At 39.9% G+C, this 21,973-nt stretch overlaps 1 protein-coding gene and 1 non-coding gene across 2 annotated transcripts in view; both read right to left on the reverse strand.

The window, feature by feature from the left end:
* The window catches only part of LOC149319131 (heparan-sulfate 6-O-sulfotransferase 3-like), a 261,884-nt gene that overhangs the window by 147,810 nt on the left and 92,101 nt on the right, over nt 1–21,973 (reverse strand). The window lies entirely within an intron of this gene.
* LOC149319132 (U4 spliceosomal RNA) lies at nt 15,200–15,338 on the reverse strand. Its single transcript, XR_016280305.1, has one exon. It is a non-coding gene; the product is annotated as a U4 spliceosomal RNA (small nuclear RNA).

The raw sequence follows: 21,973 nt of genomic DNA on the forward strand, positions 1-21,973 counted from the left end.
ATTAATTGTTGAAACCCTTATTTCTCACCTATATTATCAAAAATGGGGGGGGGGGGGGCGACCTAGGGTTATAGGTTCAAAGATGAGTTTCCTGGAACAGATGAAAGATCTTTATATATTATTCGGTGTAGAACACAGGAGGATCATCTGGAATGGAAAGAAGCCATTTCTGTGCCCTTACTATTTTTGCACTATACCATGTAATACTCCCAACATTTTGAGAAGCTAAAAAAATGATAAATTGTTTTGCGAAAAAGAAAAAAAATCAAAAGGAGAGAACTTTAGGTAAAGAATGAAGAGAGCAATGTATGTTGTTGGATCTTTAGCAGTGTATCTCATTAATTAATTAATAAATAATGTAATTTTGGAGAAACAATGGGGATCTACAGATGGCCCGGATGGGTCAGCGTGAAGCTGCCCCAGCTGAAGACGGACTGGGGACATGGCAGCTGCATGCCATGGCCCTAATCCACTGCAGTGCCAGTGGAGCGTTTTCAACTGTTTCTTTTTCGGCTGAGGAAAAAGCCGCCTTTAGTGGCTCTTCTGCAGCCCCGCAGCAGGTTCCCGGTGTGTTGAGGACTTACAGCATGTAACCGCTACACCCCCACGGTGCCCGGAAGCAGGCTGATGTACGGCCACTCTGAGGCATGTGGCATGTGCATGCCACACCCCCAAGCCATCTGGAGCCACACAGAAAGTGGCTTTTAATGCTGGTCTGTACCAGCCGAATGTTAAAATTCCAAATTATGCCCATCATTTCTGTTTTAAAATTAAGTTTCCCTTTTCCGTATCTTGTTTCCAAATTAACTCAATTGATCTGTTAGTTCCTATCTACTAATATGGGTGGTGATCACATGGCTCTCTAGATGCTAGATTGCATGTCCGCTAGACTGCATGTCCTAGCTACCATAGTCAGCATAGCCAATGCTGAGGAACACTGGGAGTAGAGTTGCCATAATTCTCTACTACAAACTGGGACAAAATGTAGGATAAATTTTAGCCCAAAATGCAGGACAATTGTAGGATAAAATTTAGCCCAAAATGTAGGATATTTTAGAAAAATGGAGGACCTTAAATGTCATACATTTTGGTCTAAATTTTATCCTAAAATTGCCTGGCATTTTGGTCTAAATTTTGTCCTACATTTTGTCCCGGTTTGTGGTAGAGAATTATGGCAACGCTAACTGGGAGATGAAGTTCAACAACATCTGAAGGGCTGCCTGATTCTCATCTCTTTGTCAGAGTACTGAGTAAACTGTTCCATTACTATTTGTAGAACAAATGGAAATGTCCATTTATATTTATACACCTATACATACACGCACATGCCATGGAAGAGGAAATGATTCCTAGAGGAGTGGTCCAGAGAATAAGAGTTTATGGAGAATTGGATCATCCTGACATCTACATGATATTAGGCTAAGGGTATTCATCCCAAGTCTGAAAGTACTCCTTGGGTTTTTCCTGGGTAAGGCCTTCACGGTGAAATTGTCCTGCATCATAGAATTTTATGGGGCTCCATTTGCAAGTTTCCTGTATTTTCCATCTTCTTTTTCCATCTTATTTCTTGTCACAGGAAACCCATTAGAGAAGGAGAGATGGAATAGCTGCACAATGTCTTTTGACTGGTAGCACTAAGAGCCTTCCGTCTGGAAGCACTTCATCACATTTGCGCTGCTATGCAGGGACGATGTTTTATTATGGAGCACTGGTAAACAAAAGAGCAGAAAGATGCATAATGCTTTCTCCATTATCTTGCATTTTTCACCTTGTTGGTAATCTCAATATTTTTTTTTGTCATCATTACGTGTGTGTGTGTGTGTGTGTTTAAAAACAAAGAGTACAATCCTCTACTTGATGCATGCCTGCCATGCAGTTCAGGCAAGTAGCAATCTATAAATGTTAATGCTCTACATTCCTTATCACCCTGATTTCCTAAATTGTTCATACATTTAAACAGAACAAGACTGATCTTTATAATTAAGATTAGAAAACTTAGCAAAGAGTATTTTTATTTGCAACAAATGCCATTAGGATTAGAATATAAATTATTCAAAAGATAGAAGCTAGGGTAATAATAAAATATGGTTTCTCCCTAGAAAAGTTAATTATTAATTTTGAGCAAAAGGTCCTACAGATAATGGCATAGGAAGGGGCAAGCTGAAGTACAGTACAGTGATTAATTTTAGCTTTTCCTTATTGTAAATATATTATCATTGAATTTTTATTCAGCAGCTGCCCAGGCAGACAAAATTAGTTTTGTTATTCCCATTACATCTTCCATTCAGTTCATGCCTTTATGCATTCTCCTTTTTTAAAAATACTTTTTGATCCACTGACTCTTTTTCAAGATGATTTTATCCTCAGGTTGCCAGGAACCCAACTATAGAGTTAGGTCCTATTGGTAATGTAAGCATTCAATTAATGTACTTGTTGCCTCCCAATAAAGGTACACTGACACAAAAACACAGAATTCATTATAAATATTAAGGCTGTGTGTTGAACAAAGCCTGAATCTAGAACCAAACCTGGACACATTTGCAAGAGGTCAAAAATCAAAATGAGGCTTACTCAAAGTTGATCAAATCCAAAATGTTATACATTTCTTCCCATTCTTTTCATTAAACCAACAGTTTATTTCCAGATTGATTTATTTATTTTACACAATATGGTGGATTCTTTTCTTCTGCTATTCAAGCATATAAAACTAAGACCCAGACCTTATTTGGACTGCAGGGTTTAAATTCAGAAGTGTAAAGAATTCAGTCAGTTGCCCCTAGAGTTAACAATGAATGCAGCTACCTACTTGGAAACTGGTATTATTATTATTATTATTAGTAGTAGTAGTAGTAGTAGTATTTATACCCAGTTCTTCAGCCAAAAGGCTATCAGAGCGGCTTACATTATTTTAAATTAGACATTTCCCTGCCCTCAAGCTTACAATCTAAATGTAAAGCTTCATCAGACACACTAAAATGATGGTTATGATTATACTTTTTAAATGCATTCAGAAATCAGCTTTTTCTAAAGCTTTCAGACTCTTGCTGGATAAAATGATATGGAGGAAGATTTCCAGCTTAGTTTTTCTGCTGCAGTTCTGGGAAACTATGGGCTATAGAAAGCTCAATTTTGTGTGGTGCAAAGATTAGTTGACCTAGACCTGTAGTGGATGAGATCTGCAGTTGGGGCTCTTGTTGTTCATCATTTCATAGTAACCCCTCAGGCTATGGGTTTGTTTTTGTTTTCACAGTTTCATATCTGTAGTCATTAATTGCTCCTAAATACAGAAAAGCATTCACTCTTGCCTGGTTCAATGTGTTGCCATAGCATTATTAGAAGGTCAATTTAATAAGATTCCAGATAACAAGTGAATCTGTTTGTGTGGAGCGGAAACACTGGAAACGGTTGAGCATGTTCTTCTGACAGTGTTCTGTATAATGATTGCAGAGAACAGTAAGTCTTCCCTCTATTAACAGTTTTTTTCTGGAAACTCTGTTGCAAATGCAGCCTTAAAGATTTGCCACCCTTCATTTCTGAAAGGATGGTCAAGTTGTTCTTGTAGTCAGTGAAGATTAGGAGTTAGAAAAGTAACCCAATGTTTTATTAAGCATGTAATTGTATAAGTGGCCTAATTTTTCTTGCTATTTGTTTCTTTTTAACTTTTGTAGTACTATACTGTACTGTATATACACATTTGTAAGTCAAAAAATATATGCCAAAAAACTGGCCCTAGAATCCTGGGTCGACTTCTACATGGGTCTATACAGTATCAAGCCTCTTCACCAACCTGGTTGTCTCCCAAAGGGGCAGCTGGGCTGGGGGGGGGGAGGATTCACCCCTCAAACATCTTCCCAGTCTGGCTGTCCGTTCGGGAGACAGCTGGGCTGGGAAGGAGGAAGAAGGGCAAGCGTTCGCCCTTCAAGCCTCTTCCCAGCCTGGCTGTCCCCCAAGGGGGCAGCGGGGCCGGGAAGGAGGAGGCAGGGCGAGTGTTCATCCCACAAGCCTCTTCCCAGCCCAACTGTGTCCCGAGGGGATAACCGGCCTGAGGAGGAGGAAGAAGCATGCATGCTGCCCATCTGCTCACCCATGATTGTTTGCAGCCACCCACTTGTCTCTTCCTCCTCTCCACATTTTGTGAGGAAATAAAACAGGCCAGCTGCAGACAACTGAGGGTAGGCAAATGGGCAGGAAAGCAGACCCTAAATTTTACCCTCAATTTGTCCGCAGGTCATATAAAAATCCTTAATTTTGGCCCCAAAGCCTGTCCTTGATTTACACATGAGATTAACTTATAGTCAAGTATATACGGTATATTTTTGTTCAGTGACTATAATAAACAATCTCTATCTCATGTGCCATTTTCATACAGAAGGAAATCCATCAAGGTGGCTAAAGGGCAGCAAAATTCTCAACCTCACCATTCCTGTACATATATGTGTGCTTGTTTGTTTGTGTATTAAAAGGTAACTACTTATCCTTCTTATTTTTTACATATTTCTTCACAAGGGTCCCCTTTAGGTTATATGTAATCTTTATAATAAATGGCCATAAAAACCAAAAGGAATAACTCTGATCTTTTTTGAAGACTTCAGACTAATTGCCCTTGCAATTCTTTGCTTATTTTTCTAAAACTGAGAAGTTGTAGAGCCTGTACAGACAGCCCAAATTAAAGCTGCTTTGGGTCACTTTGGAGGTATGCTGTTTAAATGATTCATGCATCCTAAGAGGCCAGAAGCCGCACCAAAGCCACACTCCAGTCCTAAGGACTGGAGCACAGCTTTGGCGCAGCTTCTTGCCTCTTAAGATGTGTGTGTCACTTAAACAGCATACCTCCAAAGTGACCCAAAGCAGCTTTATTTTTGCCTGTCTGTATGGGCCCATAGCCTCAGAAGGGGCAACTATTCCTGCACATCTCATCCAAGTCAACAAAACATTTATTTATGTTATTAATAGTTTCTTTTGAATGAAAATCACATAAAATTAGTTTACCACCAAAAAAAGGTAAAGTTATTCCCCCAACCATATTGAGCGGTGCTCATCTCCATTACTAAGCCAAAGAGCCAGCATTGTCAGAGACTACTCTGTGATCATGTAGCCAGCACGATTGCACAGAACGTTGTTTACTACCAAAACCCTCCACAAATAACAAATCCTTGCATTTATCTCTCTCAAAGCAACTATATGAAATTAGGATTTATTTTCCTCCAAATTTGAATTTGGACCAAGTTGAATTGAGAGGCTTCCAGGCAGGAAAACAGGTTTTTCAAATCATCAAATCAAGGTCTGAACTAAACATTTTAATCACTTCATAGCCATAATATACATAAAAAGGATTTATCATAATATATTTGTAGTGACATTATAAATTTATTTTTCAATATGCTATTGTTGTGTTAAAACTGGTTGTGGTTTTTTTTTTTTGTTCTTTGTTTTGTTGTTGTTGTTTTAATTTTTTTGTATTGCCTGGAGGTCTGTTGACTGTAATAATGGCTTTGTATTGTACATAAAAAGGGATTTATCATAGTCCTTGGGCCTAAATATCCTAAAGGCACCAGATCCTGTCTGATCATGAAGGTAAGGAGAGTCAGCCCTGGTTAGTACTTGGATGGGCGACCACCAGTGAATCTGAGGTGCTGTAAGATGTATTTCAAAGGAAGGAACTAACAAAACCACCTCTGAATATTCCTTGCTAAGACAATCCTATCAAATGCATGAAGTCACCATAGCAACCTTGACAGGCAACTTGAAGACACATACAAACACAAATGTCATAATTCTTTCCCTTTGGGGAGTTTAAAGTGCCAAATGGAACAGAACAAAACCAATTTATTTCTGGAATGTGGAAACGTGTACTGGATTAAGCAACACAACATTTTATATTTGTTACAGGGGAATGGATTTAAAATTCCTTTTAGCCATCCTGCATCTGAAGAAGGTTGTGGAACAGAAAAACAGTTAAATTTCAGAGAAAATAAAAGTAGAACACAGGCTTTTGTTTCTTTTAGTTAATGGATTCCTTATGCTAACTGCAGTCCCTCACTAATTCAGGAACTGGAGAATGGAATCAGTTTAAGACCCTTTCACACTACACTAGAACATGATTCCACTTTAACAGTCATGGCTGCATCTTATGGACACCTAGGTTTTGTAGTTTGGTGAGATGCTAGAACATCTGGCTGAGAATTCTAAACACCATCCTCCCTAAACTGCAAATCCCACAGATTGCCATGGTATTTAAAGTGGAATCGCAGTAACTGTATAGTGTGAAGGGCCTTTAAAGTACTGGTTGCTTCAGTAGTTCATTCAAAAGTGTGACACCACACATGGAGGGTCAAACAACGGTCACTCTGTGGGCCTTTCCGCTTACAAGGTGCAAAGATGCAGATAAAAGATATTCACTGAGCTGTAATTGACAACACCTAGATTCCTCTGCTTATCAGTTCTTTACAAAACTAAGCTGCTGAAGAATCCAATCATTTTTAGAGACCAGGCTTTCAGAAAAACATTAGACAGCTCTCTATAATTCAATTTGAGGTCAATCCCTGTAGGTTACATTTTTTCCATACAAACCATCCAGACTGCATTGTGTCATAGCGGCAGAGCAAAAGTGAATATAAAGTAAGGCCCGGTACAGACTGCCGGAAAGCCGCAATCAGGGGCCGATTCTAGGGCTCGGGATTGCGGAGCACCACATGCTCCTGGGGCCATTATGGTGGCCTCCCATCCACACAGGGCCCGCCATGATGATGCAAGCATAGCACACCATCCACCCTTCACGGCACTGTGGTTGCATCATCAACATGTGACAGTGCGCCAATGGTGCACTCATGGCATCCGCCGCATGCACCAAAAGAACCTGCTTTTAGCAGGTTCTGTTTGGTGCGGAGGGAGGCTGCACAGTTTGGTTGCTGCAGCCTCCCTCAGGAGAAAAAAAAGGGTGCCTCCAGCCCGCCCTTTTGGGGCAGTCTGTCAAGCCTCTAAGTTACCATTATAGGTGCAGGAAAGCACTAGAAATTAATCATGTTCACATGTTGCAAAGCCCATGTCAAGAAGCAACAGCAACAACATGTGTTAAGTTGCATAGTCTAGATTAACGAGTGAGTGCTACACACAGAGAACAAGTACATACAAAATCTAGCAGGTCAAGGTGCCTGCAAAGCACCCAAGTGACCCAGTATCCTAGATGTCTTACCACCACAGGTGGGAGTAAAAAGGAAGCAAGTAAAAATGCTATGGCGTCAGGCATATGAGAGACAATAGAAAACTCCTTCATAACCTCAGATAAAATACATAAATGGTTGAGATAATAGCTTTTAGCTGTCTGCTATTATCTAGCTTTGTTTACAATAAAATTGATGGACAGGAAGATTGGAAACAAAATCTTGTATGCTTGAAATCAATATCAGGAAAAAGCAAATACAAGTCTGAAGAGGATGTGATAATGTGCCTGGGAGAATATGAAACATTACATGAAAGCAAAGTTAGTTTGTTTTTTAAAAAGAGTTACCCTTTAAAAGTGTATTGTTTATGACAACCCAGGTGAAGATCATAAATTTAGCGCATATGAAAGAGCCACCTTATGGAGGTTCCTTTAAATTCTCCCCATGGCAGCTATCTCTGTATAACAAACCGTTCATGTGCAGTGGCTTGCTACAGAGATTGAGGGATTTTCTGCATACCCACAACAAATCTCTTAAAAATTGGTTTGCAGTGGTGTAGAGAAAATCCACTAATCTGTGTTGTGAGCTTGCTGCATGGAGACAGTTTGCACAGGAAGGAATTTAAAGTGGCTCCACATGGCAGACTCCATTTAAAGAGCAGGACTATGAGAACTAGGCAAGGGTGTCACCTTGGCTTCAATTCTGAAGCCCCAAGAGGATCTCCATAACTGATTCTTGTCATCATTTTAGATGGGATACATCACATCATTTCTCAAAAATCTATAGTTAAATTTAATTATTACGTGAATGGAATGCAGTTGTGGCTGTACCACTCCACAGTGCTGATTTGTACCTGTGGATGCCTTGAAGTGGAAATGATGGATGCCACCTGCTTTGGCTATGATTAAATTTGCTTTAACGGAGCAGCATGAACACCTGATTTCTAATAAATCCTTGCATTTCCTCTAGTACTGAGTAAACAGATACATAGCATTATGTTACACTGTTGTAATTAGTTAATTAATTAAGCATCTTTCATCAAACTATCCATTAAATTATTTCCTTCAAATAGGAAGTTAGAATAAATTTGGAAGTCACAATAAAATGCAACAAAATGAAACAAAGAAGATTCTTCTTTGTTTCATTTGGTTGCATTTTATTGTGACTTCCAAGTTTATTCTAACTTCTTTTTTGTATGAAATAATTTAATGGATAGTTTGATGAAAGATGCTAGCATCTGGTTCTTAAGCTGACCCAGAATTCAAAAATGTCCCTATACCTAGGGAAACTGATTTATAGTTTATATATTAGTAATGTTTTAGTAACTATTAGTAATTTTAGTAATATTAGTAAATTTTACTAATAAATTAATTAGAAAATTAGTAATATATTAGTAATTTTTAAATATTAAAACTGTTCTTGTCTGTTTGACAATAAAAGTGCTAAACAAAGAAATCCTAAACATAATCTTTTTACTGTAAACAACTGTGCTATGGAATCCCATACTACAAAATGCAATGATTCCAGACATCTTGGATTGTTCTGAAAGTGGACAGGACAAATTCATGAATGATAAAGCTATCAGTGTCTCCTAATAATAAACATTATAAGGGACAATATCTGTATACCTGTTGCTGGGGAATATGAGGAATGGCTTCAGCTCTCCACACTATTCAGCTTATGTCCTGTTTGTGGGTTTCTTACATCCAACTAGTTATCTCTGTGTGAACAGAATCCTTGTCTAGACTGCCCTTGGTATCATCCAGTATGGCTTTATTGTTGTAAACTGCCCTCGAGTCGATCTCAACCCATGGCGACCCTGTGGATGAGACATCTCCAAGACTCCCTGTCTTCCATTGCTCTGCTTAGGCCCTGTAAAATGAGGCGTGGTATGAGGCGTGACTGTGGCTCAGGCTGAGGGAGGCCTCCTGGCTCCTTGCTGCATCGCCAGATCTCTCTGGGCCTTGGCCAAGGCCCCAGGCAGGCAGCACAGCTGTAGCTCAGGCCCAGGGAGGCCTCCTCACCGCTCCACCAGATCTCTCTGGGCCTTGGCTAGGGCCCATGTGCAGCCTCCAGTTGTGCGGGGGCCTAACCTGCCACTCCCACACTGCATCTTCTGGAGTCTTGTCCCGGAGAGGCCTTCCTGGCTGCATTGGCCGGGGCTAGATGAGGCGGCACTGCGCTCAGGGCCTCAGCTGAGGCCCCAGAAGATGCAGCACAGCCAACTAGTCCTCCCTGAGGCTGGAGGTGGCCAAGGCCCCAAGCGCTGCCTCCTCCAGTCTGAGGGAGACCTAGCCAACCGTGCCGGCCGGGACTGGAGATGGAGGAGGACCATCTTGGAGGGAGGAGTTGGAGGAAGAGGAGGAGCTGGGCTGGGAAGAGGCTTTCTGCCTTATTACAGGCACATTTTCTCCAGTAGACTGGAGATTCAAAAAATGTAGCCTGGAGCAAGGCAGAAATCCGGGACTGGAGGGTCAAATATGCCCATCCAGGATGGGATATTTTTGGACCATCCAATCTGGGCTTGTCCTGGCCAAAACTGGGATATGGCAACCCTAGATCCAGGACCCATTCATTTGTCTTTTTTTGGCTGTCCATGGGATCCTCAGCACTTTTCTCCAGCACCACATCTCAAATGCATTGATTTTCTTCCTAATTTCTTAACTGTCCAGCTGTCACATCCATACATGGTAATAGGGAATACAATAACTTGTGCGATTCTCACTTTTGTGTTTAGTTGTATATCTTTGCATTTTAGAATCTTTTCTAGTTCTTTCATAGCCCCGCTTGTCCGGGAAAGCAGCCAACGGACTGCTGATAAAGGCTGAGACCAGCTTGAAAAGCAAACAAATACAAGGGCTTTGCAGCAGCAAGAAAACAAGTCCAATATTACAATACCAGTCCAATACAGCAGAGTCAGGGGGCAAGGCAAGGGTCCAGGATTCCAGGGAGCAGGTCAACGAGTCAATTCCAGGGTTCCAGGTCAATCCATAGTCCAGGAGGCAAGGCAGCAGGAAACAAAGTCCAAGGGAGTCAGAGCAAGACGCTAGGGAACGCAGATAGGCTCTGACAAAGATGTTCGGCGTTTCGCACCTGTTTATACTGGCCCAGTTCCCAATCACAGCTGTTTAGTGATTGCTGAGCATTTCTCATATAACCTCCTGGATCAACAGAGGCACGCCCTTTCTGTCCTACGCTGGCTGAAGGTAGGTACGCCTCAGCCCTGCTCTTCTATGCCTCCCAAGCCTGGAATCTCTGCTGGGGGGGAGGCTGGGCTGCTGAGTCACAGGCTCTGCTGGAGCTGGCAGAGCAGAACTGGGACCTGGCTCCACTGACTCTGCTGGAGCTGGCATAATAGAACTAGGGCCTGGCTCAGCCTCTTCCTCCAAGTCCTCAGCCCAGCTGGCCATGACAATCTTCCCATACTTAATCTTCTTTTGACTTCCTGGCTGCACACCTCATTTCTATCAATGTTTGATCCCAGGTATGAGAACATTTTTACCAATTCTATTTCTTCATTGCCTAGGTTGAATTTGTCAAGATTCTCTGTTGTCATTATTTTTGTTTTCTTTATGTCCAGCAATAAACCTGCCTTAGCACTTTATTCCTTGATTTTTCTTAGTAGTTGTTCCAGGTCTGTGAGGTTTTCTGCTAGTACTATGGTGTCATCTGCATATCTTAGATTGTTGATATTCCTTCCTCCTATTTTCACTCCTCCTTCTGTGTCCAAGCCTGCTTTTCTTACAATATGTTCTGCATATAAGTTGAACAGGAAGGGTGATAATGTGCAGCCTTTTCTGACCCCTTTGCCAACTGGGAACCATTTTGTTTCTCCATGTTCTGTTCTGACAGTAGCCTCTTCTACTGAGTTCAGATTCTTCATCAGGTCTATCACATGTGTTGGCACTCCATGTCTTTAAGGGCATTTCATAGCCTTTCATGATCTATGTCAGGGGTAGGCAACCTGCGGCCCGCAGGCCAGATGTGGCCCGGCAAGGCCTTGGGACCGGCCCCTGCCCGGTCCTGCCGCCAATTGCCACTGGAGCCTTTGGCCTCTCGTATGAGGGTGTGGGGCCTTTGGCCTATCAGGAGGAGGCAGGCAAGGGGGGGGGGCAATTGTCTATAGAAGCCTCAGAAACATGCATTTATATTAACATTTTTTTAGAAAATCAGCAAATTTTTTCACGTGTCCTCAATTTTAAAAAAAAGTGTCCTCCATTTGAAAATGTTGTCCTACATCATCCCAGTTTATTTATTTATTTAATTTTTAAAAAAATTATTTGATTGTTTAATTTTTGGCATCGGCCCCCCAGTTGTCTGAGGGACAGCAACCCGGCCCCTGGCTCAAAAAGGTTGCCTACCCCTGATCTATGTAGTCAAAGGTTTTGCACATGCACATGTTTGTAAAACACCTGCTGATTTTCATTTGAAATTATCTGGTGCACTCCATCAGCCACTGTATGTTTGCAATGTGGTCTCTGGTGCTTCTTCCTTTCCTGAGCCCTACTTGGACCTCTGGGATTTCTTTTTCCATGTATGATTAGAGTCTATATTGCAGAATTTTGAGCATAATTCTGCTTCCATGGAATATTAGTGCTATGGTCCTATAGTTGCTACAGTCCTTTGTGTCTCCTTTTTTGTGGATGGGTATGGATATTGATCTTTTCCAATCTGTTGGCCATCGTTTTGTTTTCCAAATCTGTTGGCATATGTTGGGTAGCACTAGAGTTGACTCTGTCAATGAGGATTGCATCAGTTCAATTGGAAATCATCTGTTCCTTGTGATTCTTTTTTGCCACATTTTTTCTTCACCCTTCTTTCCCCATATTTATGTTGGAAGAGAATAACATGGTGGGGTTTTTTTTGTTGTTGGGTTTTTTTTTGGTATATTTAGTTATCTAAAATTTCAATCCTAGAACTTCTCACCTGGAGGTAAACTGAGCTAAACTCATGTTCAAGATAAAAATACATTTATTAATACTTTTCATTCAGCAATTGACCAGAATATTCCCTTGAAATTTCTTCTATCTCCAGAACAAAAAGGGTAAGAGACTTGCTTTTTTAAATAAAAATCTAAAGCTTGATAAGGAAGTTCTCCAAATATCCATCAGAAGGGAAGACTGCTGGGGCTATTAGCCTTGCTATTTATGCTGTACTTGAACCATAGTCACGTCAGCACTAACTCCTTAAAATTGCCACTGCTTCAGTCACCAGAGTAAACAGAATGGCTAGGACTAGGGATAGATGGATCAATGCATTTCCACATGTCAGCTTGATACACACTCAATCATCAGTCTGCTCCATCCTGTTCTCTGTTATATTTTAAAGGATGTGTAAGAAAGTAGTCATTTTGATTGTGTATTTTGTATTTTCCCTGTAACATTTGGCTTTTTGTATGCAATTTCCAATAAAATGAATGTTCTGATGAATCTCCACCTAATGTATGTATTTCAATGCATTTTAAAACCAAAAGCTAATTGTAAGATTTGCAGGAATGAACAGTCAAAAGATAACTGCATTTGTATTTGTGCATTGATCCAGGAAGTGTGAATTTTTTCAGTTTGCTTAAAAATGCAGAACAAACAGAATTATCCTCTAGCTCTGATCTAGCATGCATTTCAAAACAACCAACAACCTGTCCCAGAGTGCCATGTATTACTTCTATGAAGAGAGAAAAACCAAATTTCAAATAAGGAAAATACTAATAGAAAAATTCAGGAAAGAGCTCCTAATACAATATCTAGCAACCTTCTTAACTTCACAATATCTCAGGAAGAAGAAGAATGAATACTAATGTCATAAAGAATTAGAAAGCTAGCATGGTATTGGTTTGAGTGTTGGTCTATGGAGATTATTTCACAGCCAAGTCCCGCCGAGATAGATGCAGTATCTAAAACTCAAAGACGGATCCTATTGCATTGCTCTGTGGCACAGCAGTAGGCAGCCCATAGCAATAGCAAGTACATTTCTATACTGTTTATCAGTGCCCTTAAGCACTCCCTAAGTCAGTGGTTCCCAACTTTCCTAATGCCGTGACCCTTTAATACAGTTCCTCATGTTGTGGTGACCTAAACCCATGAAATTATTTTCATTGCTACTTCATAACTGTAATTAAATAGGTGTTTTCCAATGGTCTTAGGCAACCCCCATGAAAGGGTCATTCGACCCCCAAAGGGGTCCCGACCCACAGGTTGGGAACCACTGCCCTAAGTGGTTTACAATATGTAAGCTCATTGCCCCCAACAAGCTGGGTACTCATTTTAGCAACCTACAGAAGAATGCAAGACTGAGTGGACCCTGGAGCCCTGTGAATGGCATCCCATTTTTGAAAGCAGCAGGAGAAGGCTGGAGAAATGTGGGTTGCATACAGGCTGCCTAATGGCTGGGCAGCCATGGAACAATGTGATAGAATCCGTTTTTGAGTTTTTGATCTCATGTCTATCCTGGTGGAGCTATGCTGTATGATAATCTGCACAGACTCTGGAAGACCAAGGTTCAAATCCCTGCTCATGATGCCCACTGAGTGCAAGTAGCACTCTCAGCCTGAGAGGAGGCAGCTTCACACCTCCTCTGAAAAAATCTTGTCAAGAAAACTCAGGAGGGGTTCACCATAAATTAGAGAAAACTAACAGGTTTTATTTTTCTGTAACATGTATTACAGTATGTTAATTAGTTCCTACTAGTTAAGTGGCATTTTAAGACTTCATTATCTATTTTTCAACAAATATTAACCTCATAAATTCAAAATTGCTTACATGTCAAAATGACACAAAGATTTTATGTGAAATCCAATGTCACAACAAAAATATGAGTATTCAACTCATTTTGTTCTCAAAAGGTGCTGAAAATGTTCCATTGAGAAGAACAGTGTGTATGATTCATGAGAGTATTCATAAAATCACATGTGAATAACAAATATTATCACATGGAAGCATTACACTGAAATCCACAGTGAACAATGGATGTTAAAATTACTAGAGAAAGTTAATTACTTTTTTATTTCTTATCCTAGTGCTTTATATGTGGTATTTCACTTTCAGCTACTCATTTTATCTTAGCTTTATACTCTACTGTCTACCCTATTTTTTGTATTATTGTTACAGTATCATGTTTTGACGGACTGTATAGTATCCAGAGAACTTTGGCTGTGGCCAGTTTAAAATCACAACAAATGATTAAGTAAAAATGATTGAAAAGTGGTCCCAAAACTCCATTGCTGCAACAGCTACATTAGCTGCTGGCCTGTTTCCAGGCACTAACCCAAAGCCCTATGTGACTCAAGTCCAAGTTATTTGAAGAATCATATTCTCCCTTGCAGAGAGCCAGAATCGTGCAGTGGTTTGAGTGTTGGACTATGACTCTGGAGACCAGGGTTCAATTCCCTGCTCACCCATGAAACCAACTAGGTGACCTTGGCAAGTCACACACCCTCAACCTCAGGGGAAGGCAATGACATACCTCCTCTGAACATTTTTTTTCCTATGAAAACCCCATGATAAATATACTGATCCTTTTTCATATATTTATTGGAAAATGGCATTGGGGGTCAAGTTCCCACAGAAATCTGGAGTGGACTCTGGATAAAACAGGATGGAACAAAAACTGTGTAATCATGACATCCTCTGTACCAAAGCTTTTCAAGCTATATGATATGGAAGAGCAGAAATTGTATTTTGTTTTATTTTTCAAATGTGACATGGACCTGTGCCATATTTGTGTCCACTGACTGCAACAATTTCTTCCTTTCCTTGGAAATTCACCTGGGACCATCAGCCAATATCTCTGGGATCTATACTGCTGTAGACATTAGAAGGCCCATCAAGGACCTAATCATAGCAATCTGGATCAGCGGTGGAATAACTTTCTAAATTCAACAGGCAGATTCTATTCTGAGAAAGGTCCTGGGAACCACATATATGTGGGGGAACCAAAGATAGGACCAAATTATGAATCTTGCTACTGTAAAGCCTACTCAAGTGTAGACAGGACAGGCAACTACATATCAGCTCACAGGCTGGATTGACTCTTGCATCAACACATCCAAATAGCTGCTCAAATACTAAGCCTCTGCATATCTGAAGGAAAGACAAGCGTCTACACATGTGCTAAGTTTTCAATTAGCAATAATCGTGCCTCGGATTAACCTCATTGGCTATGATACTGCCACTGCACAAAGCTTTAAACATCTTCTTAGAAGAAAACACAAGTAGCAGGTTTACTTACAAATAAGCAATAAAACTGTGAAGGACAATATATGCAGGTCTGCATCACTTGGCAGCTTCCTTCCAACATATCCTTCCCCCACCTCACAGAAACCTTAGCTGCTGAGTAGAGATTGAGCCTTTTGCTGAAAATGGGAACTTTTCCCACTGCTCAGTGAGGAAAGATTACTATTTCTGATCAATTAGTGATCAGAAATATGAGTTTTCCCTCTGCTGGGAGTGGAGCACATCCTGAGAAAGCTGATGGGTAAGACTGAGTACACCTGCTAGCCAAAGTCATATTTTATGATGAAAGTTCCCTATGCCTTCTATAAATCTTACATGTACAGCCATTTTTAATTTCATTTATGAAAAAATTAAATCCATGAATGGAGTCCTCTCTAAACACTGCTGTACACCATCCTATTTTCTTTCTGTGCAATGCATTTCAAAATGGCTGAGAAATAGATCCAAAGGGAATGTTGAGGGAAATGGCTGAGCAAGCAAAACATCATAGCAACATTTAAAATTGAATTGGTTTCTATAGCAACACTGTGAAGCGCTCCCGGCCTTTTGCAAAGTCATCATTTCATGTATCAAGTGTTAACCATGTCTTTCCATCACAAGCCAGACACAAAAGTATGTCTTACATCTGGCGCCTGGATGCATATCCTCATGGAGATGAGTTATGAACTAAATTACATAATATATTTTGTAAGTATACAGGAAAGGATATGCTTTCCATTACTAAACCACATCAAAACAAATATTTATGAGCTTTCAAACAGATATGGTTACAAGTGAAAACAGTATTTAATTTAAAAACTTACTTCACTCAACTTGGAGGATTCGTACTACCTAAAAAAAGCAGGCTCTATTTCACCTTCATCTCAAATCAGACTTCAGAACCAATCAGGATGACAGACACTTCCATTCTAGAAGAAGGAGGTGTTGTTATGGGATATCACCCTATCTTATCCATTATGATATAGGCCTCAAAATATATCAGAATCCCAAAACTTAACTTTCAAAATATATTCATTGAGCAAATCAGTTCCCTTGCCAGGTATATAGGCGAATTCATTGATACTATCTACATATATAGGCGAATTCATTGATACTATTGTTGAAACATGTATGAAAGGACCCATCCAAGGTAAAAATTAAATTAAATTAAAATTATCAGAATAAATCCTTTCTACTGCTGTTTTACTGGAGTGAAACTAATCTGATTGATAAATTTTGATGTCCAAATGTTCCCATCCTACATATCAAGGGTGTGGAAGGGGAAACACCTTTATTGCATTGAGGCTCACCTTCCATCAGAAATTATTTGTTGGGTCAGCATAGCAGAGCTGGGTGATGCCAGAACCAAAAGTGGACAGGGACATCCTCTTTTTCTCTCCTTCTAGCACAGTCTCTCCCTCAGACTGCTAGGGATGGGACAGATCACTCTCACCAGAGGTAGGGCACTTGCAGAAGACTTCTGAACTTAGTCTAAAGGCCATTAGAGATTGCCAACTTCTGCTGTGCACACTTAATTGGGAGAAAGTTCCACATTAGTCAATGGAGCTTACTCCTCAGTAGAGACACAAAGTATTTTTTAATTATAATCTACAGATTTTTCAGCAAAAGCCATCATGTGACTTTAATATCACAGTGTTCGGTGTTAGAGCGGAGCTATGCACAGTGGAATAAGCATAACATGATCACCATCTGGCATGAATTTTAAATTTGCATATTTATGCCATTAAAGTAGACATAAGCAACAGAAAGATCCCAATAAACAACAAACCACATGCCTGCACATTTAAAAATTAACATTTGTGACCAACTTGAGCAACACAATATCCCACAAATGTGTCATACCTGTTAATTTCAGGAGATTCCAAAGAGAAAACACGATTTCCAGCAAGAAGCAAAGGAATCAGGTTCAGGAAGTATCAAGAAAAAGAAAAAGAAAGAAAACAGAAAAATTAATTACTTAATACCACCTCTGCACTCAATTCTAAAAATAAAAATAATAATTCATACAGACTTCTCTCTCTGTCTTACATTGATTCCCAGAAGTATAGTCTCCCTGTCTGACAATACAATGTGTACACAGCCATTTTGGGGGGAAGGGGACCCATTACATTTAGCAGAGATTACTAATAGGAAAAATTGGCATAAGAACAATATCCTAAGTCTTGCTGCTGAACTTGCTGACTCTTTCCCCCTAATTGATTCTTATTTTAAGGATTGTGACAAAAAGATATCTCACCTCCTGCCTTTTTTAAGTGTAAAAAAGTAATTCCCCACCCTCTTTTCTTATTTGGCTTCTGCACTTGTTTATAAAAATAAAAAATCTTAATAAAATCAAAAATAAAATAATAAAATTAAATTAAATAATCAAATAAAGTAACAAAACAGAATATTTTTATAAAATAAAGAGAACTCTCAGTGTGCAGCATTATGAAAGGCCCTATCTAGACCAGATCTTAGAGTTCCTAACAGCCCTCATCTGTTACCAGCAGTATAACTATTTATTCCCAAATCATATTACCACTGGCCTTGACCTGGGGCACTCACTGTTCATTCCCCTTTAAAAAAAAAAAAACCCTTCTTTCCTTTAAAGGGATAACAAGTGCTAATTTTCCTTAGCAGCACCAGAAAATAGTATGTGTGTGTATATGCACAAATACAAATGCAAAGATACTGACAAAAACATGTGCTAAAGTTAATGGCACACATACACACACAGGTTTGCAAAACTAATCTAGGAAAAAGTAAACTCATTTCTTCAGACTTTTTTTTGAAAAGCATAGAACAAATAACATAGAAATGCATTCTGACTTCAGGAACCCAAAAATCTGAGGTCAAACCATGCACTGAATGCAAAATCTCTGACTAGTTCTTCCCACATCCTTTTCTTCTCACAAAAATAGTTGCTGAGGCTAAGGGAAGGGGAAGGGAAGTGGGGGAGCAAACTCCACTGTAGGTAGCTAGCCAATTTATTTTCAAAGAAGTTTAATGAAAGGACATTGTTGTCTCTTCTATATGCAGTTTCCTCTCAGCTATATGACATGCTTATATGGTATGTTGTTTCCTAGAAAAGCATCCTTCTTTTTCCATTCTTAATGGCATGTGAGGACTGCTGCTATCAAAGTCCTGAACCATCTAGCAGGTAAAGTCTTATAGATTGGGAATGAAAACCTAGTTCCCATTGAGCTAGTTCTCCCAGTATAGACAGGGCAAATCCTGGAATTCATTTTCTTCCTCATGTTATAGGATGGAGGGTTGTTTTCACCCTTGTATCCCGCTCCACTTCTTGTGTATCCCATTCCACTCCTTGTGATCAGTTAACAGGCTTCTCTGTTCACTGGCATATAGTGAGCCATTCTTGATGGCAACTCCCTAGAGATTTGGAAGTAGTGCAAGACCTTATTCTTAGAAGAGGTGGCTGGAGAGACTATACTGATTGCCAAGTGCATGTGCAATGCTGCTTCTGTCTTCCAAGCTGAGAACCACTGTGTATAGGCAACAATGAATCTGTCGTGGACGCTTTGATTGAGAATTCCTACATGCCAGGGGGTTGGACTACATGGTCCTTGTGGTCTTTTCCAGTTCTACCAAGATTATCTCACAGGAGGCTTACTGAGGGTTCAATGCCGGCAAAACGCTCCTGAAGCGTGAAGGTGGGATAGACGGTTGCGCTTCTGATTTGTCATTGAGGTGTCCCCTTGACTCTCCCATCCTCAAAGCATTCACGGAGCAGCCATTTCTTCAATAATGCGAGAGGCGAGAGGATGCCTCAATGACGAATCAGAAGCATGACTAGCTATCACACTTTCATGCTTCAGGAACGTTTTGTGGGCATTTAACCCATTGTAAGCCTCCCATTTGATAATCCCCTATGATTCTATGAATCACATCCTGATTTTTTAAAAACTGATGTATTTGTTCACTTTGCCAGAGTAATATGCAATCCCAAAAATGTCTTGTGTTGTTACTCTGGCAAAGAAACTATCACAGCATACTTTATATACCACTAGGGTTGAGGTATACCAATGTACTGCATTTGGATGTATTTTTTTTAATGGGGGAAAATAAGGAGTATGCATGCATTAGAAGACTAAATGTACAATCTTAATGCTCTTAAATGTTCAGCACTAGCGCATGAGAACTTATCATACTGCCTCCTGCTTCCTATGACATAGCCTTCACATGCTCTCATAGATTTTGTGTTAAAGCATAGTGGTTTTCAGAACAGGGACCCTTTTTGTCTAGGGAGACTAGATCCTCTCTTATTAGATAGTTTTGAGAGGTGCCTGAATCAATACCAAATTATCAGTAACAAAAACAACAACAACACCATAGCGTGTGTTGCAGTTCTTTACACTAATTAAAAAAGTGTTAATTAATCCTGACAACTTTCAAAGAAAAACATAGTTTAGAAAACTCGCCTTAATATATTTTAGCATCATATTGTTCCTAACTATTAATGTTCTATAGTGTTTCCAGGCACTTTAGGTTCATTACATTTTGTTACATAATTCACTACTAACATGTTTTAGCATATATTCATTATATGAGTGTTAGCAATATCGAAGATGCTTGCAGCCTACCCATTCAATAAATATTATTTGTTGAGACTATATGTTTTTTGAGCACAAATAGATAAATCAGTTGGCTGGCCTCTTCAGTGTATCTATTTAATGACTACTGTGACAGATAGCAACTATCTAGGGAAATTATTTTGGGCTATTCACACTTTTTACGAGTTGAAAACCTCAAAGGACAGCAGGAGATTGTTGTCTGACTCTCTCCTATGCCCTCATTTTCAGATCAAATTTGCTTCCAGTGCACATCATAAACTGGACCTAATCTCCAACAGAGAATAAGGTAGAATGGTATCCTGAAGACTGACATATTATGAAACCTACTTCAGTCTTTCCCTTCTTCTAAAGAAATAATACTAGAAGTTTTCACCAGAATTTGATTAGGGAACTGACAAAGGAACCAGAATCTGACAAATGAACCAATCTTTTTTTTTAAGCATTCTGGTTTTTAAATTTTTAAATTATGTAGGTACCTCTCCCCAAACTGATAAAGTTCTTCTCTGCCCCAGGACCATGAGCCATCAAAATATTCCTATAATTTATCAGGTTAAGGGACAATGAAATAAATGAAATAGTTCAGACTGTAGTTTTCATGACAATTGCTAGAAAAGCTTTTTTCATTCCCATAGAGTAAGAAGCACATTTTAAAAAATGAAAACTAGTAAAATCAGCAAAAATATGAGTATTCATAAAATACTACTGTATATACTTATGTATGTCTAGAAATCTATGTCATAAAATTGAAACAAAACCTAAGTTGACTTATTTGTGAGTCAATGTAAGTACTATACTTTTAACTCATAAAAAAAGGAACCATCACCTGGTGAAAAGCAAGAATGTAATCTGTCCTGAAAGCACTGAAGCCCCCCCCTCCTTCATCCAGCCTTAATTATGAGTTCAAACTGTTATGCTTCCCGGAATTTTGTAAGTTCTTTGACATTGTTTTCCTTCACTTCATGCTTTAGATCCTTTTTACATGCCCCTAAGTTTTACCCTCAACTTATCCATGGGTCATATCAAAATCCATAATTCTGGCCCCAAAACCTGCCCTTGATTTATATTTGAGGTCAACTTATAGTCGAGCATATATGGTATATCAAATCAAAAAGTATTCTGTATCCAGTGATCATAATCAAACTATGGCGGGTTACAAACTGCCACTTGGGACGTCCGTAGGACGTCCCATTTTAAAAATGGGGCGTCTCTTCTAGACGCCCCTGGCTCTAGTACGGACTCTGTCCGTACAATATGGCGCCGGCCGTTCCACACGGCCGGCGCCATCTTTACGTATCGGACACTGTGAGTCTGAACGTGTTGCGGTGTCTGTGACGTCGCGAATGCGCCCCTGGCGCCTCGCGACGTCACAGAGGCGCCGCAAGAAGAAGCTCCAAAATGGAGCTTCTTCTTTGGTCCGCGCGGGAGCCGTGCGGTGTGGGTGCTACGGCTCCGGCATGGACTAAGCAGCAGTGGCGGCAGCAGACCGCCGCAAAGCGGCAGTCTGTAACCCGCCTATATGTGGCATTATACACAACTCATGCTTTGACTCAAATGTGATTAGTGATTGACCAACAGCTACCTGAACAAACAACACCTACTACTTCCATCTGACCTAGCTCCATTGTGCTAGGAGGAAAAAGAGAGACCATCTTCAGCTAAATGCAACTTCAAAAACTGCCTAGTTAAGAAAAGGCTAAATGAGTAGTCTTTTCATTTAAACAAATGAAAAATGTGCCACATAATCTATTAGCAACAAAACCCTTTATGACTATCATTGAACAAAATAATAAGTTTTTGTTCACATGGCGAACAGGCCCTATGCAGATATTTATTTCTCACATGGTTTTATCATTTCGATTATAGCTGTAAAACCTGGTATATACTAAAAGAGATAATTAATAAGAAATAAAAGACAGGTGAGAAAAGTTTACTTGGGGAATAAGTATCAGAAGCCTAAAGGAGATGAAAAAGATCAGACAAATCATCTATTACTGGCAGAGAGCTTTGGTGCTGC

This window comes from Sceloporus occidentalis, unplaced genomic scaffold (genome assembly GCF_023333645.1).
Source record: "Sceloporus occidentalis isolate IW3139 unplaced genomic scaffold, rSceOcc1.0.p SCAF_2, whole genome shotgun sequence".
NCBI classification, from domain to species: domain Eukaryota; kingdom Metazoa; phylum Chordata; class Lepidosauria; order Squamata; family Phrynosomatidae; genus Sceloporus; species Sceloporus occidentalis.